Source organism: Gorilla gorilla, chromosome 8, assembly GCF_029281585.2.
Source record: "Gorilla gorilla gorilla isolate KB3781 chromosome 8, NHGRI_mGorGor1-v2.1_pri, whole genome shotgun sequence".
In the NCBI taxonomy this organism is placed as follows: domain Eukaryota; kingdom Metazoa; phylum Chordata; class Mammalia; order Primates; family Hominidae; genus Gorilla; species Gorilla gorilla.
Window position 1 is genome coordinate 45,707,445 of NC_073232.2, and position 27,550 is coordinate 45,734,994.

At 38.4% G+C, this 27,550-nt stretch overlaps 1 protein-coding gene across 1 annotated transcript in view; it reads left to right on the forward strand.

Moving 5' to 3' along the window:
• AIFM2 (AIF family member 2) overlaps positions 1-27,550 on the forward strand; it is a 126,108-nt gene that overhangs the window by 93,469 nt on the left and 5,089 nt on the right. The window contains exon 12 of the transcript XR_010135198.1: positions 20,182-20,321. The gene's annotated coding sequence lies outside the window, so the exon portion shown is untranslated. The remainder of the gene's footprint in view (positions 1-20,181; positions 20,322-27,550) is intronic.

Here is a 27,550-nt window from a genome sequence, read left to right on the forward strand (position 1 = left end):
AGCAGAGCCATATAGTATACTATACTTCCTATCTTGTCCAATATTTGTTTTTCCTGAAAATAATAATTGCCTTTTACCCACTTTGGCTTAACTATCTTTGTGCTTTTTGGCAGATCCTGTTCACAACCTCCCAGGCCATGTAATGCTGGAGATAACTGTGCCTAGTAATATTGCTACAATGCTGCCATACAACTATGCATGGGTGATGCCTGTCATTTTCAGTATAACTGGTAACAGTGTAGCAAGATGGAGCTGTGGTATGGTATGAAGTTGTACCCTTGACCTAGATGTTAGATTCTGCAACTTATGCAAGGTGGTTTTGGAATCATGTATAGTAATGATGTTGAAGTTTCAGGTTGACCAGACTGGAAGCAGCAGAGACTTTGCAAATGCCCCTTTAGGCTTCCTGCAGGATGTTACTGTAGGCAAGTAGAAGGTCTTCACCACCTTGAGCATGCCTCCTGTGAGGACCTGGAAATTTGAGGAGCCACCCTCAACCCCTACCCCAAACAGCTGACATCTTTCTTTCCTTCATTCCTGGCAGCATATCCTTTCAGCTTGCTACAGTGAAATACTGTTTGTATTAGGTGTTTTTTTTTTTTTTTTTTTTTTTGACAGAGTCTCACTCTGTCATCAAGGCTGGAGTGCAGTGGTGAGATCTCAGCTCACTGCACCCTTGGTCTCCCGGGTTCAAGCAATCTGCCTGCCTTGGCCTTCCAAAGTGATGTGATTACAGGCATGAGCCACTGCGCCTGGCCCTAAATCATGCTCTTAAAGGCAAGAGGCATGTCTTGTTGCCTGGAAGGAACATGGCTATAGTGGTGAGCTAGCCTCAACCATGCAGAAGAGAGTGGCATCCTGGAAAGGCTGAGCACCAAAAGGGAAGGATATGAGTTTCCAACATTGTAGGGTACCCTATTAGCCTTGGCCTTTTTTTTTCAAGAGATAGGTTATTGCTATGTTGTCCAGGCTGGCCTAGACCTCCTGGCCTCAAGCAATTCTCCCACCTTGGCCTCCCAAAGCGCTGGGATTACAAGTGTGGACACCATGCCTGGCCATCTAGGCCTTCTAATGCTTCTTGTAATATGGAAGAGAAGTACAACTCCATTTATTTCATTCATTATCAGTAGAATCTGCATCCTGACTAATCCATTACATGTGTTTAATCTGCCAAGTTGTGCTGGAGGAGATCCTTCATTACATGTAGAATAAAGATTTCTTGTCTTTTTCACATAAAGGAAATAAAAGCCTCAAAAAGTTAAACAGTGGAGGAAGAAACATATCTCTCAGCTGGATGAATAGATGAACTCTTGGCGTGCTATCATACTTCCAATTTATTTTATTTTTATTTGCATGGTTCGTGGAAGGAAGAAGGAGCTTAGAAACTAAAGACTCAGTTCTAGTTTTAGTTTCTCCACTGTGTGACCTTGGGCAATTAATAGAATCTCTGAGTTTTATCATCTACAAAATGATAATAGCTAACCACTATTATCCCTTAACCAGAGGAGGGCTGTATACCAAATTCTACTTTTGTAATGATGTCTTTAAATATTTGCTTTACAAATTCATTTATTTACAATGAATCTAAAATTAATCTTTAAAATGAATGATTATTTATTTTACTTAAAATGAATGGCATTTAATATATAAACTTATATGTATTATAATATTATTGATGGGCTGGGGGCAGTGGCTCATGCCTATAATCCCAGGACTTTGGGAAGCTGAGGTGAACAGATCACTTGAGCTCAGGAGCTCGAGATAAGCCTGAGCAACATAGGGAAACCCCATCTCTATAAAAAAAGAAAAATATGGGCAAAGGATATGAACAGACACTTCTCAAAAGAAGACACTTATGCAGCCAAAAGACACATGAAAAAATGCTCATCACTGGCCATCAGAGAAATGCAAATCAAAACCACAATGAGATACCATCTCACACCAGTTAGAATGGCAATCATTAAAAAGTCAGGAAACAACAGGTGCTGGAGAGGATGTGGAGAAATAGGAATATTTTTACACTGTTGGTGGGACTGTAAACTAGTTCAACCATTGTGGAAGTCAGTGTGGTGATTCCTCAGGGATCTAGAACTAGAAATACCATTTGACCCAGCCATCCCATTACTGGGTATATACCCAAAGGACTATAAATCATGCTGCTATAAAGACACATGCACACGTATGTTTATTGTGGCACTATTCACAATAGCAAAGACTTGGAACTAACCCAAATGTCCAACAACGATAGACTGGATTAAGAAAATGTGGCACATATACACCATGGAATACTATGCAGCCATAAAAAATGATGAGTTCATGTCCTTTGTAGGGACATGGATGAAATTGGAAATCATCATTCTCAGTAAACTATCGCAAGGACAAAAAACCAAACACCGCATGTTTTCAGTCATAGACGGGAATTGAACAATGAGAACACATGGACACAGGAAGGGGAACATCACACTCTGGGGACTGTTGTGGGGTGGGGGGAGGGGGGAGGGATAGCATTAGGAGATATACCTAATGCTAAATGATGAGTTAATGGGTGCAGCACACCAGCATGGCACATGTATACATACGTAACTAACCTGCACATTGTGCACATGTACCCTAAAACTTAAAGTATAATAATAAAAAAAACTTAAAAATCTTGATAGCTGTTATTTATTATACATTTTCCATGTGTCAGGACCTGCAAAGCACTTTAATAATGGTAGTGATGTTGATACTAATGAACTGTTATTGCATGCTTGCTATATGCTATATGCTGTATACTACACTAACTGCTTTATGTGTATTAGCTCATATACTGCTTACATCAACCCCTTATGATGTTCTGTTATTAAGCCCACTTTACAGGTGAGGAAAGTGAGACCAGCAGTGGTTATGTAACTTGTCTAAGACAAGGATTCATATCCATGTGCAGGCTGACTTTAAAGCCTTTGCTCTTATGCTGCTATGTTGCTTTCTCTTTTTTTTTAAGAGACAGAGTCTTGTTCTGTTGCCCCATGATGGAGTATAGTGGTGCAATCATGGCTCACTGCAGCCTTGAACTCCTGGGCTCAAGCGATTCTCCCACCTCAGCCTCCCAAGTAGCTAGTCTGCAGCCTGTATTTCTTTCTAAATAAAAAATGTATCAAGAAAATGGACAGGTAAGATTAGAGAATCATAAACTGAACCTTCAGCAAGATTTGCCTCTAACTTGAAACTTACTGTTTGGAACCCATGGCCATGACACAACTTAGAATCATGGAAGGGATGTAGGGTCATCCCTTATAACCCCCACCCAGCGTGAAAATTCTGTCTATGATAGCCTGGACAGATGGTCACCCTGCCTGTGTTTTAACACCTCACTGGCTGAGCTTCCACTGCTTTTCTAGTGCCTGTGCCACTGTTGGGAACTCTCAACAATGTTGGTTTTCAGACTCAAGCCCCTGTGTTTCTTGCTGCCTTTGCAAAGCTAAAGCCATCAAGTGGCAGCAAATCTCTCCCTGGCTCTCATCCCTCTCCCTTTTCTGTCTCCCACCCCTTTGATAGAAAATTTCATAAAGAAGATGGCATTAGAGCTGAATGTGGAAGGCTGCATGGGATTTCAGTAGGTGGAAATGGGAGAAGGCAGGATTAGAGGCAGAGACTGGAAGTTGGCCAGGTGGGGGTGTGGCTGGTGTGCCAGCCTAGCTGTTCATTCAGTGCCTGAGAGCAGGTTCACAGGAAGGTATCTTTGGAATGGCAGGCTGAGGCCTTAATATGAGAAATTATCTTGAATAGACTCCAAAGTGATTCAACTAAGAATTTTTGCAAGTGTGCTTTATGTTGAGAAGTTAACACAGCCCGATTGCCTTATTTACACATGCTTATTTTCATAAAAAGACACTTGCTGTGGTCTGAATGTTTGTATCCCCCAGAATTCATATGTTGAAACCTCACCTCCAATGCAATAGTACTAAAAGAGGTGGGGTCTTTAGGAGGTGATTAGATCATGAGGACGGAGACCTCATGAATGGGATTAGTGTCCTTTTGAGAGGCTGGAGGAAGCTTGTCTTCTCTTCTGCCATGTGAGAATGCAGCAAGAAGGTGCCATCTCTGATGAGCAAGCCCTCACCAGACGCTGAAGTTGCTGGCACCTTGATCTTAGGCGTCTCAGCCTCCAGAACTGTGAACAATAAATTTCTATTGTTTATAAATTACCTAGTCTAAGGTACAGTCATCCCCTCATATCTGTGGATTCTGCATCTGTGGATTCAAGTAACCAGGGATCAAAAATATTTGGAAAAATTATTGCATCTGTACTAAAAATGTACAGAATTTTCTCTTGTCATTATTCATTAAACAACACAGTATGATGATCATTTACCTAGCATTTAAATTGTATTAAGTTTTATAGGTAATCTACAGGTGATTTTAATTATATGGAAGGATGTACCTAGGTTATATGCAAATACTACACCATTTTTTAACAGGGACTTGAGCATCATCGAGTTTTGGTATCCACAGGAGGTTCTGGAACCAGTCCCCCACGGATATCAAGGGACGAGTGCATTTTGTTATAGCCGCTCAAAAGGACTAAGACAATACTCTTCAAACAGGCATGTTAAGTAGATTTACTGATGAGTTATCTGTACAAGGTCGCAGCAGCCTGTCCCTTGTGTCAGGTTTTGTCAGGAGGCCCACTTCTCTTTCTAGTACATCATGCTGCCTGTCTCTCTGATTGTCCCTTTCTTCCAGCTTATTTGATAAGAGTATTCTCCACTTCATTTTGTGTTGCTGATCATGAAATTGAGTGCTCCCAATTATATGACAGGTGAGCAAGAAGAACCTTACTTAGAGCCAGAGGGGAAGGTCAAAATTAAGATCTTTAAGAACTTTCAAAAAGACATCCCTGCAGAATGGCTATGACAGCTGCTGCTCATTGAGATTAGGAACCGTTGGCTTGAAACCAGCTAGTGCTGAACAGCGGGACTTCCTGCTCTGCTCCAAAGTGTTTATTTCATTCCACAGTGGCTGCCGAAATGCAGCCTCTAGGAATCCTGCTTTAAATGTGCCCCTGGAGACCCTGGGCTATTAAGGGTTATTGCTATTGGTCCTCTGTCTAGGAAATGATTCCAGTTCTACGTTATACATCTTTGAGTTGGCTTAAAGCACTGCATATGTTACTACAAAGTGTTGCAGTGATGTATATGTTTGTTTTGGTAACCCATATAGTCATTTTTCAGGAAAATTATGTTGGGGACATTATGGCACATAACCCAAGGAAGCAAATGTTCACCCATCATATTTTTTCTTTTTAGAATAAACCCTTAGAGTAACTCTCACGTGTACATGTTTGTATTTTCCAAACAGAATGAGTGTCCAGATAACCTTTAGCTCGCACCGATATACCCTTAAAATGGTTATATCTATGAATGATTCAATTAAATTAATAGCCCCCAATGCCTCTTGTGGAACTAGTTTCAATTTTATTTTTTTAATTTATCATTTCTTTCTTTGTAGAGATGGGGTCTTGCTTTGTTGCCCAGGCTAGTCTCAAACTTCTGGCTTCAAGAGATCCTCCTGCCTCAGCCTCCCAAAGTGCTGGGATTACAGGTGTGAGCCACTGCACCAGGCCTAAAATTTTCTTATATTGCTCAAAGGTTAGATAAAATCCTAATTTTTGAATTCTGTTACCATGAAACAGACCCTGCAATATATATACTTACAATACATGACATCCCATGTACCATACTATACTCCTTTTCACATTTGTAAATTAAAAGAAAATCAACGATCAAATGAGGCATTCTCACCCCCCCCCCTTTTTAGTGTGCTGTAGTCCCTTTGCTAATCTTTAGAATGTGTGCGGTGTTTTCTTGGGAACAATAATAGGGCTGATATGCTATATGGCTAGCCTTACTTGACCCAACCCTAGCCATTCACAAACAATGGACATTAGTGGTATATTTTTCACTTTCCTGCTTGCTCTCTGAGCAATTAACTGTGCAGTAGGATATGTCTTTATCAGGTCCTCTGATTTCTAGTTAAACCTGGTATTTTCCTTGTGCTGATATTCTCTCCCTTGAGATACAGCCTTTTGCTGATGCTAAAGGTTTGTAGCAGTCTTCATTTAGGCTTGTTCTTATTTTTGGATACAGCTAATATAGGCATAAGGTTTCTGTCAGATGAAATTTAGAGGCACTCTATATTTCTGTTTAGAATATTAAAAACACAGAGCTGTTTCTACAGCATTTGTAAATGCAGCACCTCCTTGCTTACAAAACAATCACAAGATCCTCTGAACCATGCAAAGTCTCCCAAAGAAATCTCCAGGGTAGCAGATTGCAAACTGGCTTCGAGATAACTGTTCTTCACCTCCTGTCTCTCAGCCAAACATTATTATCAGCTAGAACAAGAAGTTCTTTAAAAGTGTAATTGTAGCTGTTTTTATTTTGATTCTGTACATAAAAGTTTAATTATTTAATTTTTTTATTTTTTTAGAGATAAGGTCTTGCTCTGTTTCCCAGGCTGGAGTGCAGTGGTGCAATCATAGCTCACTGCAACCTTGAGCTCCTGGGATCAAGCGATGTTCCTGCCTCAGCCTCCTGAGTAGCTGAGATTACAGGCATGCATTACGGCATCTGGCTAATATTTTTATATTTTTATTTTTGTTTTTTGAGATGGAGTCTCGCTCTGTCACCCAGGTTGGGGTGCAGTGGCGCAATCTCGGCTCACTGCAATCTCAGTCCCCTGGGTTCAAGCAATTCTCCTGCCTCAGCCTCCCGAGTAGCTGGGATTACAGACGCACGCCACCACGCCCAGCTAATTTGTTGTTGTTGTTATTTTATAGTGGAGACAGGGTTTTACCATGTTGGCCAGGCTGGTGTTGAACTTCTGACTTCAAGTGATACACCTCCCAGAGTGCTAGGATTACAGACATGAGCCACTGTGCCCAGCCAATAATTTTATTTTTTGTAGAGGTAGGGTCTCACTTTGTTGTCCAGGCTGGTCTCAAAATTCTGGCTTCAAGTGATCCTCCCACCTTGGCTTCCTAAAGTGCTGGAATTAGAGGCATGAGCTACTGTGCCTAGACTGTACACGAAATTTTAAAAATGCCTGCCAGTTCCTTAATTCTGGTTGCTAGTACATACCACAGAGCAATGCAGATAGGGATGGACAGGACTGATGTAAAAATGAAAGCAAAGAAGCCAAGGTAGTGAAGTAAGTGCAAAGGTATAAATTTTGTTTCCAAGGAAACATATACAATGAAAGTATTTCCATTGAGAATATTTGTTTTTACTTATTTTTCCTCATTACAAAAGTAAATTATATTTATATAGGCATTTTGGAAAAAATAGAAAAGCAGTCCTCATCCTTAATCTCAATACCCATGTAATAACTACTATTATTTCATATCCTTTCTGTATTTTCTTCTACACATCTATATAGTTCACAAAAATGAAATGATTCACTTTCGATTGCTCTTAAAGATTTTGTGTTATAAAACAACACAAATGTATGGCTTAACATGAGTTATCACAAAGTGAACACATTTGTAACCAATACCCACGTGAAATAGAACCTTGTCAGCCATTCCAGGAATTCCTGAATCTGCCCTATCACCAGCTCAAACCACCTGGCTTCCCACAAGTAGTCACTTCCTTGGCTTTTATCATAGGTTCATGTTTTATCATTTATAACTTCTACATATATGTTATAGGCCCCATCATACATTGTTATGATTTTTTCTTTAAACTGTCAATGATCTCTTAAAGAGATTTTTTAAAAACCACTTTTATATTTATCCACATATTAACTGCCTCTGGTGCTCTTCATTTCTTTGTATTGACCAGATTTCTGTCTCTTATAATTGTCTTTGTTCCAGAAGGACTTTAACATTTCCTGAAGTGCAGGTCTACAGCTAGTAAATTCTTTCAGTTTTCTATGCCTGAAAAAGTCTTTATTTCACTTTTGTTTTTAAAGATATTTTTTCTGGGTATAAAACTATAGGATGACAGCTTATTTTCCCTCCTCTAGTACTTAAAAATTGTTGTTTCATTGTATTCTGGAGTGTATTATTTTCAAGATATATTTATTATCAAGAAGTCAGCTATATTCTTACCTTTGTTCCTCTTCTGTTTATAAGACTTTATCTTTTTCACCAGTGTTAAGCAATGTGACTATGATATGCCTTGGTAGAGGTTCTTGTGCTTTGGGTTCATTGAGCTTCTTGGATCTGTGGGTTCAGTAATTTTAACCAAACTTGAAAAATTTTCAGCCATTATTTCTTAAAAAAAATTTTTTTTGGCCCTACTTCCTCCTGTTTTCTGTCCTTCAGGGACTCCATTTTTAGGCTGCTGGAAGTTATCCCACTGCTCAGTGATGCTTCATTTATTTGTTTCAGTCTTTTTTTCCTGTGTGTTTCATTTTGCATAATTTCAATTGCTATATCCTCAAGTTCATTACTCTTTTACAGTGTCTAGTATGCTGTTCATTTGGTCCAATGTGTTTTAAAAATCTCTTCTGTTGTAGTTTTCATCTCTAGAAATTCATTTGGATCTTTATAAAAAAATCTATCTTTCATATTTCTATATGCTCAATCTTCCTTCTGCATCATTGAATATATGGACTATAATTATAACTGTTTTATGTCCTTATCTACTAATTCTATCATTTTTTGTGTCATTTCTCTGTCTACTCATTATGGAAACAGTTTAATTATTTTGATGCTTGTTTTTAAGTTTTGTTAGGTGGGATCAGAGCAGCTTTTGTTCTAGGGCTGATTTTGCCTCACTACTCAATGCCTCATGAATTTTGAGGTTGTCCACTCTGATAGATGAGACTATGGACTTTTTCTGGTTCTATGCAACCTCCAGAAATGTTTATCTTACTTGTTTTGAGTGGTTCTTTTCCAAGCTTTGGGTAGTTGCCTCACACACATGTGCTGATGAATACACAAGGGGTGTCGCATGCACATCTCTGGAGCTCTCTCTGGGCACCTCTCTCCTCACCAGTACTTTGCTTGGTGGACCCTAGCCACATGACTTCCATGAACTCCCAGCTTTGCCTTCTCAACTCAAGGAGACTGTTGGGTCCCCCTTCTCTGTGTTCTGGCCTGAATATTCTCTCCAGGGAGTAAGCTGGGGCAATTTTACCCCTCTCTCAGGGATCACTATTATTTGAAGCCAGATATCCAATGTGTGAGAACAGAGATTTGTTTCTTTCCATGTATTTGGTCTAGTATTTTAGTTCTTTTGAGCAGGAAGGTAATCTGGTCCCTGTATTGCATCCTAATCAGAAGCAGAAGTCCTTATCCTGACTTTTTACAGTGATCACTTCCTTATGTTACTTTGTAGTTTTATCACATCAGTGTACATTTCTAGGCACTGTAGTTTAGTTTCGCCTACTAAAAATTATTATTTATCTTTTAAATCTGTTAATATACAGAATCATTCTCCATCCCTTTCTTTTTCTTTCATTTTATCTATTGAAGACCTGTACCATTTGACCTATAGTTTCCCACTGTCTGGAATTTGCTGATGCACATTTGCAGTGCAGTTCAACACATTGTTGTAGTCTTTTGTATTTCTTGCAAATGAGCAGCTGAACACAGAGGTTCGGTTAGACTGGGGTTCAATACCTTTGACAGGACTACAGGGCTGCTGTGCTCTTTCATCAGGAGGCACATAATTTCTGATTATCTTTCTTTTTGTAATACTAGCAGCCATTAATTCTACATGCCTACATTTATTAATTCATCGGGGATGGAAAAATGGTGGTATTTGAATTCTTTAATTTTTTCATTTATTAGATAGAGTACCTTTATAAAGAGACACATATCGTCATTAGTATTTGATTACCCATGGTATGGTTTATACAGGAAGGCAGAATAAATGCTTCATTTAAGATAATGAATTGGTTTCATATCATTCTCTCAAGGTTACCGATTAGTTTTTAAAAAATCATTTTAAATATCATTATTAACTCATTGATTGATGGGTTTTAATCAATTGCAATTATTATCCTTTAGAAGCTCAAATTTTCCTATCTCTGGCTGATAGGAGCCCCTTCAAGTTGGCACTGAGTCCTTTTTACACCTTAGTAGCTTGGTAACTCCTTCTTTTCCAGTGTAAGAACATGCTCCAGGCCCATCTTCCACATTTTCTGCCCCAAATCAGGAATCAACAATTTCCCCAAGAAGTCTTAGTTTTATTTAGTGGAAAATAGTATTTCAACCAATCTGGGTGCTAGGGATAATCAATGCTATTAGGTTGGTCATCATCTTCAGGCTCCTTTAGTGAACAGAGCTAAGATATTATATGTATGTGTACATTTTTTTTCCTTTTAAAAGATAAAATACATTTGGGAGGCCAAGGTGGGTGGATTGCCTGAGCTCAGGAGTTCCAGACTAGCCTGGGCAACGTGGTGAAACCCTGTCTCTTCTAAAAATACAAAAACTTAGCCGGGCATGGTAGTGCGCACTTGTAATCCCAGCTACTCAGGAGGCTGAGGTGGGAGAATCGCTGGGACCTGGGAGGTGGAGGTGTCAGTGAGCCAAGATCGCGCCACTGTATTCCAGCCTGGGTGACAGAGCGAGACTCCCTCTTAAAAAACAAACAAACAAACAAACAAAATCCAAACCAAAAAAGAGATAAAATACAATTACTCATCTCTTAAACAATGGGGATACATTCTGAGAAAAAGTTTTTAGGCTATTTCATCACTGTGTGAACATCACAGAGTGTACTTACACAAACCTAAATGGTATAGCCTAGGTTTGGACATATCACATACCTAGGCTATGTGAAATGGACACATGTCTAGGTTGTGTGATATGTGATAATACTCCTGAGCTATAAACCTATACAACATGATACTATACTCAGTACTGTAGGCAGTTGTACCAGAGTGTAAGTTTCTGTGTATCCAAACATAGAAAAAGTACAGTAGAAATATGATATGAAAGCTCCATTATAATCTCCTGGGACATTCATTATACATGTGGTCTGTTGTTGACCAACACATTGTTATGTAGTGCATGACTGTATCTTCTGAGTTCAGATTGACACGTCTAATTCATAACCACAGAGTTATAAAATTCAACCTCTTCTATATCACATTTGTACCTCCTTTCTTTTACACCAAGAATCTTGTTTCTCAAGGACATAAGACATGATAGAATGTGCCATAATCATTTACTTCATCCCATGTTTACACAAAATACCCTCAGAATAATAGAAATACCACTGCCACCAATGTTATTACTGAGAGCAGTTAAAATACATTTTTGCAGCCGGGCACGGTGGCTCACGCCTGTAATCCCAGCACTTTGGGAGGCCAAGGTGGGCAGATCATGAGGTCAGGAGTTAGAGACCAGCCTGTCCAACATAGTAAAACCCTGTCTCTACTAAAAATACAAAAAAATTAGCTGGGCATGGTGGTGCACACCTGTAGTCCCAGCTACTCGGGAGGCTGAGGCAGGAGAATCATTTGAACCCAGGAGGTGGAGGTTGCAGTGAGCTGAGACCGCTCCATTGCACTCCGGCCTGGGTGACAGAGTGAGACTCTGTCTCAAAAAACAAAACAAAACAAAACAATAAAAAACCTCAAAAAAACAAAGCAAACAAATAAAACATTGCTGCATATTGTATCCTCATTCTACCCCTGTTTAAGAATAATTATCTACATTGTTTGAACATCAGCCATTGTATACTATAATCTTCCCCTTTTAGCTCTCATTTAGTATTTGTTATATAACTAATACTGTAACTGCATGTTTATTACTCGTCACCAGTCATTATGTTAAATGTTTCTTTAGTCATTTTGCATGGCTGAAGCTCATTCTGTAGTATATTTCTCAAAAAGTGTTCATGGGACCAATATTCCCAACTTTTTTTTTGCATATGTTGATAACAGTTTATGCCCTTTGCACTTGAATGTCAGTTTTGCTGCATATACAATCCTTGGCTTGCATTTTCTTTCTTTGAGTATCTTAAATATGTGCTCCATTTGCTTCTGGAGAAACACTGGTATAGAAATGCTTCAGGATAATCTAATTTTCTTTCTCTTATAACTTATTCACTGTTTGATTAGATGTCAAAGGATTTTTCTTTTTTTCTTTATAGTAATTTTATTTGAATATTTTGTGATATTGGTCATTCTGGGTCAATATTCTCAGGTACATGGTGTTTTGTTTTGTTTTGTTTTTTGGGTATTTTTGTTGTTGTTTTTGAGACTGGGTCTTGCTCTGTCACCCAGGCTGAAGTATGGTGGCACGGTCTTGGCTCTCTGCAACCTCTGCATCCAGGCTCAAGCAATCCTTCCGCCTCAGCCTCCTGAGTAGCTGGGACCACAGACATGCACCACTACGTGTGGCTAATTTTTGTATGTTTTGTAGAGACAGGGTTTCACCATGTTGCCCAGGCTGGTCTTCAACTCCTGGACTCAAATGATCCTCCCATCTCAGCCTCACAAAGTGCTGGGATTGCAGGTGTCAGCCACCATGCCTGGCTTACATGGCGTGTTAATTTTTTTTAATTTTTTTTATTTTTAAGGCCAGGGGCAGTGGCTCATGCCTGTAATCCCAGCACTTTGGGAGGCCGACGCAGGCAGATCACTTGAGGTTGGGAGTTCGAGACCAGCCTGACCAACATGGAGAAACCCTATCTCTACTAAAAATACAAAATTAGCCAGGCATGGTGGCGCATGCCTGTAATCCTAGCTATTCGGGAGGCTGAGGCAGGAGAATTGCTTGAACCTGGGAGGTGGAGATTGCGGTGAGCCGAGATTGTGCAATTATACTCCAGCCTGGGCAACAAGAGTGAAACTCCATCTCAAAAAAAATTTTTTTTAATATCATGGTGCATAATAGGTGTATATGTTCTGGGGCACACATGATGTTCTGATACAGGCATACATTGTGTAGTAATCATATCAGAGTAGTTGGGGTATCCATTACCTTAGCATTTATTGTTTCTTTGTGTTACGAACATTTCAATTCCACTCTTTTAGTTATTTTTAAATACACAATAAATTATTATTGACTATAGTCACCCTGTTGTACTATCAACAGCTAGATCTTGTTCATTTTATCTAACTATATTTTTGCAATCCAACATGGTGTGTTCTTTTAAAATATAGTTTCAGAGCTTTTATTTTTAATTTGAAGAAAGTTTTCTTAAATTACAGTATTTTGGCATTTGTTTTGTTCTTTTGTTTTAGTTTTCTTCTTTGGAGACTCCTATTACCCATATTTTGAATCTTCTTTGACTGTCTTCAGTATTTGTTATTTTCTCTCTCATTATTTAAATAATTCAAAAATTTCTTTTTAAAATAGACTTTATTTAAAAATTTTACTATTATTTTTAAATTTCAATAGGTTTTTTGGGGACAAGTGGTATTTGGTTACATGAATAAGTTCTTTAGTGGTGATTTCTGAGATTTTGATCTGAGATTTTGGTGCACTCATCACCCGAGCAGTGTACACTGTACCCAGTGTGTAGTCATTTGTGTTTATCCCTCACCCTCCTCCCACCCATCCCCACAAGAAGCCAAAGTCCATTGTATCATTCTTATGCCTTTGAGTCTTCATAGCGTAGCTCCCACTTATGAGTGAGAACATACAATGCTTGGTTTTCCATTCCTGAGTTACTTCACTTAGAATAATGGTCTCCAATTCCATCCAGGTTGCTGCAAATGCCATTATTTCATTCCTTCTCATGGCTGAGTAGTCCATGTTGTGTGTACACACACACACACACACACACACACACACACAACATTTTCTTTATCCACTCATTGATTGATGGACATTTGGGCTGGTTCCATATTTTTGCAATTGCGAATTGTGCTGCTACAAACATGTGTGTGCAGGTATCTTTTTCGTATAATGACTTCTTTTCCTTTGGGTGGGATTACTGGATCAAATGGTAGATCTACTTTTAGTTCTTTAAGAAATCTCCACACTGTTTTCCACAGTGGTTATAATAGTTTACATTCCCACCCTTGTGTTCCCTTTTTACCACATCCATGCCAACATCTATTATTTTTTGATTTTTTGATTATGGCCATTATTGCAGGAGTAAAGTAGTATTTCATTGTGGTTTTGATTTGCATTTCCCTGATCATTAGTGGTATTGAACATTTTTTTTCATATGTTTGTTAGCCGTTTGTATATCTTCTTTTGAGGATTATCTTTTCACATCCTTAGCCCACTTTTTGATGAGGTTCTTTTTTTTCTTGCTGATTTGTTTGAGTTCCTTGTAGATTCTGAATCTACATCTGTCCTTTGTCAGATGTAAAAATTTAGCCCTTTGTCGGATGTACAGATTGTGAAGATTTTTCTCCCGCTCTGTGGGTTGTCTGTTTACCCTGCTGATTATTTCTTTTGCTGTGTGAAGGTTTTTGTTTAATTGAGTTCCATCTATTTACCTTTCTTTTTGTTGTGTTTGCTTTTCAGTTCTTGATCATGAAATCGTTGCCTAAGCCAAAGTCTAGAAGGGTTTTTTCAATGTCATCATCTAGAATTTTTATGGTTTCATGTCTTAGATTTAAGTCTTTGCTCCATCTTGATGATTTTGTGTAAAGGTGAGAGATGAGATCCAATTTTATTCTTCTAAATGTGTCTTGCCAATTATCCCAGCACCGTTTGTTGAATAGGGTGTCCTTTACCCACTTTATGTTTTTGTTTGCTTTGTCAAAGATCAGTTGGTTGTAAGTATTTGGCTTTATTCCTGGGTTCTCTATGATGTTCTGCTGGTCTATGTGCCTATTTTTATACCAGTACCATGCTGTTTTGGTGACTATGGCCTCATAATATAGTTTGAAGTTGAGTATTGTGATGCCTCCTGATTTGTTCTTTTTGCCAAGTCTTGCTTTGACTATGGGGGCTCTTTTTTGGTTCCATATGAATTTTAGGATCATTTTTTCTGGTTCTGTGAAGAATGATGGTGGTATTTCAATAACAATTGCATTGAATTTGTAGATTCAGTAGGCAGTATGGTCATTTTCACAATATTGATTCTACCCATGCATGAACATGGGATGTGTTTCCATTTGTGTCATCTACAATTTCTTTCAGTAGTGTTTTGTAGTTTCCTTTGTAGATGTCTTTCACCTCCTTGGTTAGGTATATTCCTAAGTATTTTATCTTTTTGAGTCCTTGATTTGATTCTCACCTTGATTGCTGTTGGTGTATAGCAGTGCTATTGATTTGCGTACATTAATTTTGTATCCTGACACTTTACTAAATTCATTTATCCGTTCCAGGAGCTTTTTGAATGAGTCTTTAGGGTTTTCTAGATATGTAATCATATCATCAATGAACAGCAACAGTTTGACTTCCTCTTTACTGATTTGGTTGCCCTTTATTTCTTTCTCTTTCTGATTGCTCTGGCTAGGACTTCCAGTACTATGTTGAACAGAAGTGGTGAAAGTTGGCATCCTTGTCTTGTTCCAGTTCTCAGGGGGAATGCTTTTAACTTTTCCCCATTAAGTATAATGTTGGCTGTGGGTTTGTCATAGATGGCTTTTATTACCTTAAAGTACATCCCTTCTGTGTCCATTTTGCTGAGGATTTTAGTCACAAAGGATATGCTAGATTTTGTCAAAAGCTTTTCCTGTGTCTATGGAGATGATCATGTGATTTTTGTTTTTAATTCTGTTTACATGGTGTAGTACATCTATCAACTTGCATATGTTAAACCATCCCTGCATCCCTGGTATTAAACCCACTTGATCATGGTGGATAACCTTTTTGATATGCTGTTGATATGTTTGATATGATATGTTGGTTAGCTAGTATTTTGTTGAGGATTTTTGCATCTGTGTTCTTCAGGGATATTGGTCTCTAGTTTTTTGTTGTTGTTGTTATGTCCTTTCCTGGTTTTCATATTAGGGTGATACTGGCTTCATATAATGATTTAGGGAGGATTCCCTCTGTCTCTGTCTTTTGGAATAGTGTCAATAAGATTGGTACCAATTCTTCTTTGAATATCTGATAGAATTCATCTGTGAATCTATCTGATCCTGGACTTTTTTGTTGGCAATTTTTGAAATTACCACTTCAATCTTGCTGCTTATTATTGGTCTGTTCAGTTTCTATTCTTTCCTGGTTTAATCTAGGATGATTGTATATCTCCAGGAATTTATCAGTCTCGTCTAGATTTTCTAGTTTGTGTGTGTAAAGGTTTTCATAGTAGCCTTGAATGATCTTTTGTATTTCTGTGGTATGGGTTGTAATATTTCCTGTTTCATTTCTTTTTTTTTTTTTTTTGAGACAGAGTCTGCTCTGTCACCCAGGCTGGAGTGCAGTGGCACAATCTCGGCTTACTGCAAGTTCCGCCTCCTGGGTTCACCTCATTCTCCTGCCTCAGCCTCCCAAGTAGCTGGGACTACAGATGCCTGCCACCATACCTGGCTAATGTTTTGTATTTTTAGAGAGATGGGGTTTCACCGTGTTAGCCAGGATGGTCTCGATCTCCTGACCTCGTGATCCGCCTGCCTTGGCCTCCCAAAGTGCTGGGATTACAGGCATGAGCCACCGCGTCCGGCCTCCTGTTTAATTTCTAGTTGAGTTTATTTGATTCTTCTTTCTTCTTTTCTTGGCTAATCTCGCTAATGGTCTATCAATTTTATTTATCTTTTCAAATAACCAACTTTTTGTTTTATTTATCTTTTGTATTGTTTATTTTGTTTCAATTTCATTTGGTTCTGCTCTGATCTTTGCTATTTCTTTTCTTCTGCTGGGTTTCGGTTTGGTTTGTTCTTGTTTCTCTAGCTCCTTGAGGTGTGACTTTAGATTGTCTATTTGCGCTTTTTCAGACTTTTTGATGTAGGCATGCAATGCTATGAACTTTCCTTTTAGCATTGCTTTTGCTGTATTTCAGAGGTTTTGATAGGTTGTGTCCCTATTATTGTTCAGTCCAAAGAATTTTTAAATTTCCATCCTGATTTCATTGTTGACCCAATGATCATTTGGGAGCAGGTTATTTAATTTTCATGTATTTGCATGATTTTGAGGGTTCCTTTTGGAGTTGATTTCCAATTTTATTCCACTGTGGTTTAAGAGAATACTTGATATAATTTGGATTTTCTTAAATTTATTGAGACTTGTTTTGTGGCCCATGATATGGTCTATCTTGGAGAATGTTTCATGTGGTGGTGAATACTATGTATATTCTGCAGTTGTTGGGTAGAATGTTCTGTAAAATAACTGTTAGGTACATTTGTTTTAGGGTATAATTTAAGTCCATTTTTTCTTTGTTGACTTTTTTTTTTTTGAGACAGAGTTTCACTCTTGTTGCCCAGGCTGGAGTGCAATGGCATAATCTTGGCTCACTGCAACCTCTGCCTCCTGGGTTCAAGTGATTCTCCTGCCTCAGCCTCCTGAGTAGCTGGGATTACAGGCATGTGCCACAACACCCAGCTAATTTTGTAGTTTTTTTTTAGTAGAGACGGGGTTTGGTCAGGCTGGTCTTGAACTCCTGACCTCAGGTGATCCACCCACCTCCACCTCCCATAGTGCTGGGATTACAGGTGTGAGCCACTGAGCCTGGCCTCTTTGTTGACTTTTTGTCTTAATGACCTGTCTAGTGCTGTCAGTGGAGTGTTGAAGTCCCCCCCCTATTATTATGTTGCTGTCTATCTCATTTCTTAGGTCTAGTAGTAATTGTTTTATAAATTTGGGAGCTCCAGTGTTAGGTGCATATATATTTAGGATAGTGGAATTTTCCTTTTGGACTAGTCCTTTTATCATTATATAATGTCACTGTTTATCTTTTTTAACCATTGTTGTCTTAAAGTCTGTTTTGTCTAATATAAAAATAGCTACTCTTGCTTGCTTTTGGTGTCCATTTGCATGGAATATCTCTTTCCATTCCATCAGCTTAAGTTTATGTGAGGCCTTATGTGTTAGGTGAGTCTCTTGAAGACAGTAGATACTTGGGTGGTGAATTCTTATCCATTCTGCCATTCTGTGTCTTTTAAGTGGACCATTTAGGCCATTTATATTCAAAAGTAGTATTGAGATATGAGGTACTATTCTAGTCTATTCATTGTACTGTTTGTTACCTGAATACCTTGAGTGTTTTTTTTTTTCATTGTGTTATTTTCTTATAGGTTCTGTGAAATTCATGCTTTAAAGAGTTTCTATTTTGGTGTATTTCAAGGATTTGTTTCAAGATTTAGAGTTCCTTTTAGCAGTTCTTGTAGTGCTGGCTTGGTAATGACGAATTCTCTCAGCATTTTTTTGTCTGAAAAAGACTGTATCTTTCCTTCATTTATGAAGCTTAGTTTTGGAGAATACAAAATTCTTGGCTGAAAATTATTTTGTTTAAGTAGGCTAAAGATAGGACCCCAATCCCTTCTAGCTTGTAGCATTTCTGCTGAGAAATCTGCTGTTAATCTGATAGGTTTTCCTTTATAGGTTACCTGATGCTTTTGCCTCACAGCTCTTAAGATTCTTTTGTTTGTCTTGACTTTAGATAACGTGATGACTATGTGCCTAGATGATGATCTTTTTGCAATGAATTTCCCTGGTGTTCTTTGAGCTTCTTGTATTTGGATGTCTAGATCTCTAGCAAGGCCAGGGAAGTTTTCCTTGATTATTCCCTGAACTATGTCTTCCAAACTTTTAGATTTCTCTTCTTCCTTGGGAACACCACTTGTTCTTAGATTTGGTCATTTAATATAATCCCAAACTTCTTTGAGGCTTTGTTCATTGTTAAAATTCTTTTTTCTTTGTGTTTGTCAGATTGGGTTAATTTGAAAGCCTTATCTTTGAGCGCTGAAATTCTTTCTGCTATTTGTTTGAATCTATTGTTTGAGACTTTCCAGTGTATTTTGCATTTCTCTAAGTATGTCCTTCATTTCCAGAAGCTGTGATTGTTTTTTATTTATGCCATCTATGTCCCTGGAGATTTTTCTGTCCATATGATTTAACATTTTAAAAATTTCTTTAAGTTGGTATTCACCTTTCTCTGGTGCCTCCTTGAGTAGCTTAATAATTGACCTTCTGAATTCTTTTTCTGGCAATTTAAATATTTCTTTTTCTTTTAGATCCATTGTTGGTGAGCTTAGTGTGATCCATTGTTGGTGAGCTTAGTGTGATCTTTTGGAGGTGTTAAGGAACCTTATTTTGTCATACTACCAGAATTGTTTTATGGTTTATTCTCATTTGGGGAGACTATGTCATAGGGAAGACCTGGGGCTCAGGGGCTGCTGTTCAGGTTCTTTTGTCCCACAGGGTGCTCCCTTGATGTGGTACTCTCCCCCTTCCCCTAGGGAAGGGGTGGGGCTTTCTGAGAGCTGAACTGCAGTGATTGTTATTTCTCTTCTGGGTCTAGCCACCCAGCGGAGCTGCTGGGCTCCAAGCTGGTACTGGGGATTGTCTGCAAAGAGTCCTGTGATGTGTCTTCAGGTCTCTCAGCTGTGGATGCTGGCACCTGCTCTGGTGGAGGTAGCAGGGGAGTGAAGTGGACTGTGTGAGGGTCCTTGGTTGTGTTTTTGTTTGGTGTGCTGGTTTTGTGTTGGTTGACCTCTAGCCAGGAGGTGGTGCTTTCAAGAGAGCATCAGCTGTGGTACTATAGAGAGGATACAAGTTTGCCCTAGGGTTGCCTGGATAAGTATTTGGGTTTCTCAGGTGATGGGCAGGGCCATAGAGCTCCCAAGAGATTATGTTCTTTGTCTTCTGCTACCAGGGCAGGTAGAGAAAGACCATCAGGTGGGGGCAGGGTTAGTTGTATCTGAGTTCAGACTCTTGTTGGGTGGGGCTTGCTGTGACTGCTGTGGGGGATAAGGGTGTGGTTCTCAGGCCAATGGAGTTATGTTCCCAGGGGGATTATGGCTGCCTCTGCCACGTCATACAGGTCGCCAGGGAAGTGGGGGAAAGCCGACAGTGACAGGTGTTACCCAGCTCCCACGCAGCTGGAAAGGCTGGTCTCACTGTCAGCATGCTCCCCCAACAGCATCAAGTTTATTTCCAGGCAGCAGGCGAGCAGGGCTGAGAACTTGTCCCAGGCTACAAGCCTCCCTGCTGAGAACAGAAGCAGGGCTTTCAGGTTTTATGCCTCTCTGCCTGCCACAGCTTCTGTGCTTGTATCTGCACTCCCTGTTTGGCCCCCTCCCCAGATTCTGTCCAGGAAACTTCACGTTCGGTAGAAATTGTTATAAAATTCAACTGGAAGTTTTCCTCTCCCTCTGGTTTTTCCTCAGTTCCACTGGCAGCCCTCCCCAAGGTGCAAGATAAAGACAGAAAAGGCTTCCCTGAGGACTGAGAGTGCCCACAGGGCTCTTGCTGCTGCTTTCTCTACACCTATATTTTGTGCGGCTCTCAGCATTTGTCTCAGCTCCAGGTAAGGTCAAATCCTTCTCTTATGATCTGGACCTTCAGGTTTCCCAGTGAAGGTATGTGTTTGGGGGCAGACATTCACCCTCTCACACTTTGGCACTCACAGTTTATTGGCTGTCTCATGGAGCCTGCAGTGGCAAGCTGCTTCCTTCAAAGGGTCTGTGGATTCTCTCAGCTTTCCTGGTACATTCCTGCAGTAGTTCTTGGAGCAAAAGTTCATGATGTTAGTCTCCATATGCTGCTTTGTCTGTCCGAGTGGGAGCGGCAAGTCAGTCCTTCCTCTTATCTGCCATTTTCAAACTTTATTTTTTTTTTAGAGCAGTTTTAGGGTCACAGAAAAATGGATAGGAAAGTAGAGAGTTCCCATGTATGCCCCTTCTTACTCCAGGTATCCTCCCTCACTAGGAACATCAGCACCAGAGTGGTACATTTGTTAGACTTGATGAAGCTACACTGACACTTTGTCATCACCTGTAGTCCATAGTAGGGTTCACTCTTGATGTTGTCCATTTATGGGTCCTAACAAATGTATAATTACATATATCCACTATTATAGCATCATGCAGAACATTTCACTGTCCCCAAAATCTGTACCATGCCTACTCTTCCTTCCCTTCCTCCCTCCCCTCTAACTCCTGGTGACCACTGATCATTTTACTGTATTCATAGTGCTGTCTTTTCCAGGGTATCCTATAGTTGGAATCATACACTATATAGCCATTTCAGATTGGCTTCCTTCAGTTAACAAGATACATTTAAGATTCTTTCATGTCTTTCCATGGCTTGATAGTTCATTTATTTTTATTGCTGAATAATATTCCCTTGTAAGGATGTGCCACAGTTTATTTATCCATTCGTCTACTGAAAGACATCTGGTTGCTTCCCAGTTTTGACAATTACGCACAAAGCTGCTCTAAACATTGGTGTGTAGGTTTTTGTGTAGACATATGTTTTAAACTCATTTGAGTAAGTAACCAAGGAGTGTGATTGCTGGATTGTATGGTAAGAGTACGTTTAGTTTTATAAAAAACTGCCACACTGTCTTCCAAAATAGCTGTACCATTTTGTGTTCCAAACAGCAATGAATGTTCCTGTTGCTCCATATCCTCACCAGCATTTGGTGTTGTGTCTTGTTTTTTTGCCATTCCAATAGATGTGTAGTGGTATCTCTTTTTTGTTTTAATTTGCAATTCTCTAGTGACATATGATATGGAGTATCTTTTCATATGCTTATTTGCCATCTGTATATCTTCTTTGGTGAGGCATCTTCAGGTCTTTTGCCAATTTTTAAATTGAGTGCCTTCCTTCCTTCCTCCCTTCCTTCCTTCTTTCCTTCCTTTCTCTCTCTCTTTCCTTTCTTCCTCCCCCTCACCCTCCTCTCCCCTCCCCTCCCCTGTCCTCCCCTCCCCTTTCCTTTCCTTTCCTTTCCTTTCCTTTCCTTTCTGAGATGAGGTCTTGCTATGTTGCCCTGGCTGGTTTTGAACTCCTGGGCTCAAGCAATCCTTTCACCTCAGCTTCCCAAAGAGCTGGAATTACAGGCATGAACCACCATGTCTTGCCCAATTGTTCATTTTCTTATTGTTGAGTTTTTCTCAATTTTAAAATTGTGTTAAAATACACAGAAGATAAAATTTGCCATCTGATCCATTTTAAGTGCATAGTTCAGTGGTATTAAATATATTCATATTGTCGTGCAACCTCCAGCACCATCCATTCTAGAGCTTTTCCATCTTGCAAAACGAAAACTCTATATCCATTAAACAATAACTCCCTATTCTCCCCACTCCTCAATTTCTGGCAACCACTGTTCTACTTTCTGTCTCTATGAATTTGGCTACTCTAGATATCTCATGTAAGTGGAATCATAGAATATTAGTCTTTTTGTGACATTAATTCTTTTAGGTATATACCCAGGAGTGGAATTGCTGGATCATATGGTAATTCTATTTTTAATTTTTTGAGGAATTGCCATACCATTTTCTATGGTGGCTGTACCATATACATTTACATTTACATTTCCACCAATAGTCCACAAGGGTTCCAATTTCACTAACACTTATTATTTTCAGGTTTTCTAAATAGTAGCCATCCTAATGGGTATGAGGTGGTATCTCATTGTAGTTTTGATTTGCCTTTCCTTAATGATTCATGATGTTGAACATCTTTCCATGTGGTTATTAGCCATTCTGTACTTTCTTTGGAGAAATGTCTATTCAACTCCTTTGTCCATTTGTGAATTGGGATGTTTGTTTTTTGTTGTTAAGTTTTAGGAGTTCTCTAGATATTCTGGATATTAATCCTTTATCAGATATATGGTTTGCAAATGTTGTCTCCCACTTTGTGGGTTGCCTTCTTACTTTTCTGATAACGTGTTTAGATGCATAACATTAAAACATTTCGATAAAGTCTAATTTGTCTATTTTTTTCTTTTGTTGCCTATGCCTTTGGTGTCATATCCAAGAAATCACTGCCAAATCTGATGTCAGGAAGGTTTTGCCCTGTTTTTTTCTAAGAGTTTTATAGTTTCATATGTTATGTTTAGATCTTAGATTCATCTTGAGTTAATTTTTTAAATGGTGTTAAGTAAATGTTAAACTTCATTCTTTTGCAAGTGGATAGCCAGTTTTCCCAGAACTATTTGTTGAAAAGATTGTTGCCTTCCCAATTGAAAGATCTTGACATCCTTGTCAAAAATCATTTGACCATATATGTGAGGGTTTATTTCTGGGTTCTCTATTCTATTTTATATATATATCTATATCTGTTTTTATGTTAATACCACATGATTTTGATTATTGTAGCTTGGTAGTAAGTTGTGAAATCAGAAAGTGTGAGTTTTCTAACTTTGTTCTTCTTTTTCAAGATTGTTTTGGCTATTTGGGGGCCCTTAATATTCCATACACATTTTAGGGTGAGTTTTTCTATTTCCACAAAAATCAAATCACTAAATTTTTTTTTTTTTTTTTTTTTGAGATGGACTCTTGCTCTGTCACCCAGGCTGGAGTGCAGTGGCACAATCTCAGCTCACTGCAACCTCTGCCTCCTGGGTTCAAGTGATTTTTCTGCCTCAGTCTTCTGAGTAGCTGGGATTACAGGCTTGTGCCACCATGCCTGGCTAATTTTTGTATTTTTAGTACAGGCAGGGTTTTGCCATGTTGGCCAGGCTGGTCTTGAATTCCAGACTTCAAGTCATCCACCCATCTTGGCCTCCCAAAGTGCTGAGATTACAGGCATGAGCCACCACATCCGGCCTGGAATTTTGATTACATTGAATCTATAGATCACTTTGGGCAGCATTGACATCTTAACAATATTGAGTCCTCCAACCCAAGAATATAGAATGCATTTCCACTTATTTATGTTTTAAAAATATTTTTCAGGCCGGGCGTGGTGGCTCACGCCTGTAATCCCAGCACTTTTGGAGGCCGAGGCGGGTGGATCACAAGGTCAGGAGATTGAGACCATCCTGGCTAACACAATGAAACCCCATCTCTACTAAAAATACAAAAAATTAGCCAGGCGTGGTCGCAGGCACCTGTAGTCCCAGCTACTCGGGAGGCTGAGGCAGGAGAATGGCATGAACCTGGGAGGCACTCCAGCCTGGGCAAAAGAACGAGACTCCGTCTCAAAAAAAAAAAAAATTTTTTTTTCAGCAATGTTTTATAGTTTTTATTGTACAAGTCTTTCACCTCTTTGGATAAGTTAATGCCTAAGTATTTTATTCTTTTTGATGCTATTATAAATTATTGTTGTGTTTTAAAAGGTTTTTGTAAATTTTGGATAACAGTTCTTTATCAGACATGTCTTTTGCAAATGTTTTCTCCCCAGTCTGTGGCTTGTCTTCTCATTCTCTCAACACTGTCTTGCAAAGCAGAAGATTTTAATTTTAATAAAGTACAGATTATCAGTTATTTCTTTCACAGATTGAGGCTTTGGTATTGTATCTAAAAATTATGAAACTCAAGGTCGTCTAGATTTTTCCAGTTTATCTTGTAAGCATTTTATTGTTTTGTATTTTACATTTAGATCTATGATCCATTTTGAGTTAACTTTTTTGAAGAATGTAAAGTCCGTGTCTAGATTCCTTTTTTTTTTGCACTTGGATGCCCAGTTGTTCCAGCACCATTTGTTAAGAAGACAATCTTTTCTCCATTGTGTTGCCTTTGTTTCTTTGTCAAGGATCAGTTGACTATACTTGTGTGGGTCAATTTCTGGGCTCTATATTCCATTCTATTCCATTGATCTATGTGTCTGTTCTTTTGCCAATATCACACTGTCCTGATTACCGTGGATTTATAATAAGTCTTGAACTTTGGTAGTGTCAGTTGTTCAACTCTATTCTTTGCTTTCAATGTCGTGTTGGCTATTCTGGTTCTTTTGCTTCTCCGTGTAAACTTTAGAATCAGTTTGTCAAAATCCACAAAATAACTTGCTGGGATTTTGATTAGGATTCGTTGAACCTAAAGATCAAATTTGGAAGAACTGACATCTTGACAATATTGAGTCTTTCTAACCATGAACATGGAATGTATCTTAATTTATTTAGTTCTTCTTTGATTTCTCTCATCACAGTTTTGTAGTTTTTCTCATATAGATCTTATACTTACTTTATGAGAGTTATACCTAAGTATTTCTTTCAGGGTGTTGCTAATGTAAATGGTATTGTGTTTTTAATTTCAAATTCTACTTATGCATTGATGATATGTAAGAAAACAATTGACTTTTAAAATTTCCTACATTCTCTCTCTAACCACTTATTAGTTCCAAGAGTTTTTTTGGGTCAATTCTTTTGGATTTTCTACATAGACAACCATGCCATTTGTTAACAAAGAAGCTTTTATTTATTCCTTCCCAATCTTTATATCTTTTATTTCCTTTTCTTGTCTTATTGCCTGGAGTGCAGTGGCATGAGCATGGCTGCCTGCAGCATCACCACTCAGGCTCAACTGACCCTCTTGCCTCAGCCTCCTGAGTAGCTGGGACCACAGATGCATACCAACATACCCAGCTAATTAAAATAAATTTTTTTTTTTTGTAAAGATAAGATTTTGCCATGTTGCCCAAGCTGGTCTCAAACTCATGGGCTCAAACAATCCTCCCATCTAAGCCTCCCAATGTGCTGGGATTACAGGCATGAGCCACCCTGCTTAGCTTTCAATTTCTTTAATAGATATAGCCCTATTCAAATTGTCTATTTCTTTTCGTGTGAGTTTTGGCAGATTATGTCTTTCAGGGAATTATTGGTCTATTTCATCTAGGTTAGCATTTGTAGACATAGATTTTTTTTCATAGTATTCCTTTATTATCTTTTAATGTCCATGGGCTCTGTAGTGATGTCCTATCCTTCATTTCTGATATTAGTAATTTATGTCTTATCTCTATTTTTCTTAGAGGTTTATTAATTTTATTGACCATTTCAGAGAACTAGCTTTTATTAGTAATTTATGTCTTATCTCTATTTTTCTCAGTTAGAGGTTTATCAATTTTATAGACCATTTCAGAGAACCAGGTTTTATTGTTTTTTCTCTATTGATTTCTTATTTTCAATTTCATTTATTTTTACTGTAATTTTTATTATTTCTTTTCTTCTGCCTACAATGGATTTAATTTGCTCTTCTTTTTCTAGTTTCCTAAGATGTAAGCTTAGATTATTGATTTTAGATATCTCTTTTTTTCTAATATATGCATCAAATGCTATACATTTCTGTTTATACACTACTTTTGCTGCATCACACAAATTTTGATAAGTTGTATTTTCATTTAGTTCAAAATATTTTTAAATTTCTCTTGACATTTCTTCTTTGACCCATGTATTATTTAGAAATGTGTTGTTTGCTGGGCATAGTGGCTCACACCTGTAATCCCAGCACTTTGGAAGGCCAAGGGGGAAGGACCACTTGAGCCCAGAAGTTCAAGACCAGCTTGGGCAACATATGGAGACTACATTTCTAAAAAAAAAAAAAAAAAAAAAAAAAATTAGCTGCATGTGGTGGCACACACCTGTGGTCCCAGCTACTTAAGAGGGTGAGGTGGGAGGATTGCTTGAGCCCAGGAGGTTGAGGTTGCAGTGAGTCATGATTACACCACCACACTCCACCCTGGCTAACAGAATGAGACCCTGGCCAAAAAAAAAAAAAAAAAAAAAAAGTGTTGTTTAATGTACAAATATTTCTGTTACTGATTTCTAGTTCAATTTAATTGGGAGTATACACTGTATGATTTTTATTCCTTTAAATTTGTTAAGGTATATTTTATGGTTCAGAATGTGGGTCTAAGGGAATGTTCCATGTGAGCTTGAGAATAGTGCATATTCTGGTATTGTTGGATAAAGTATTCTATAGATGTCAATTATATCCAGTTTATCAATGGTGTTGTTGAGTTCAACTATGTCCTTATGATTTTCTGCCTGCTGGATCTGTTCATTACTGGTAGAGGAGTGTTAAATTCTCTAACTGTAATAGTGGATCCATCTATTTCTTCTTGCAGTTCTATCAGTTTTTGTTTTATGTACTTTGATGTGGTGTAGTTAGGCTCTCATGCATTAAGAATTGTTATGTATTCTTGGAGAATTGACCCCTTTATCATTATGTAATGCCCTTCTTTATCCCTGACCATTTTTCTTGCTCTGAAGTCTCCTTTGTCTGAAAATATAACTACTTCAGCTTTCTTTTTTAATGTTAGCATTGTATATCTCTCTCCATTCCTTTACTTTAAAAAATGTTTTTAACTTTGATAAAGAATACACACTGCCCAGCATGGTGGTGTGTACCTATAATCTCAGCTACTTGGAAGCTTGAGCTCAGGAGTTTGAGACCAGCCTGGGCAACATAGTGAGACCCTGTCTTTAAATAAATAAGTAAGTAAATAAATAAATACATGTATTAAATTATCCACACAACATAAAATTTACCACCTTAACCACTTTTAAGTTTACAGTTTATTTATTTATCCATTCACCCATTGATGGACATTTTAATTGCTTCCACCTCTTGGCTGCTATAAATAATGCTGCTATGAACATGGATGCATAAATATCTCTTCAGAATCTTGCTTTTAATTCTTTTGGATTTGGGCAATCCCAGAAGTGGATCATATGGTAATTCTATTTCTAATTTTTTGAGGACCCACCACACTGTTTTCAATAGTGGCTGTACCATTTACATTCCCACCAACAGTGCGCAAGGGTTCTAGTTTTTCCACATCCTCATGAACATTGATTATTTTCTGTTTCTT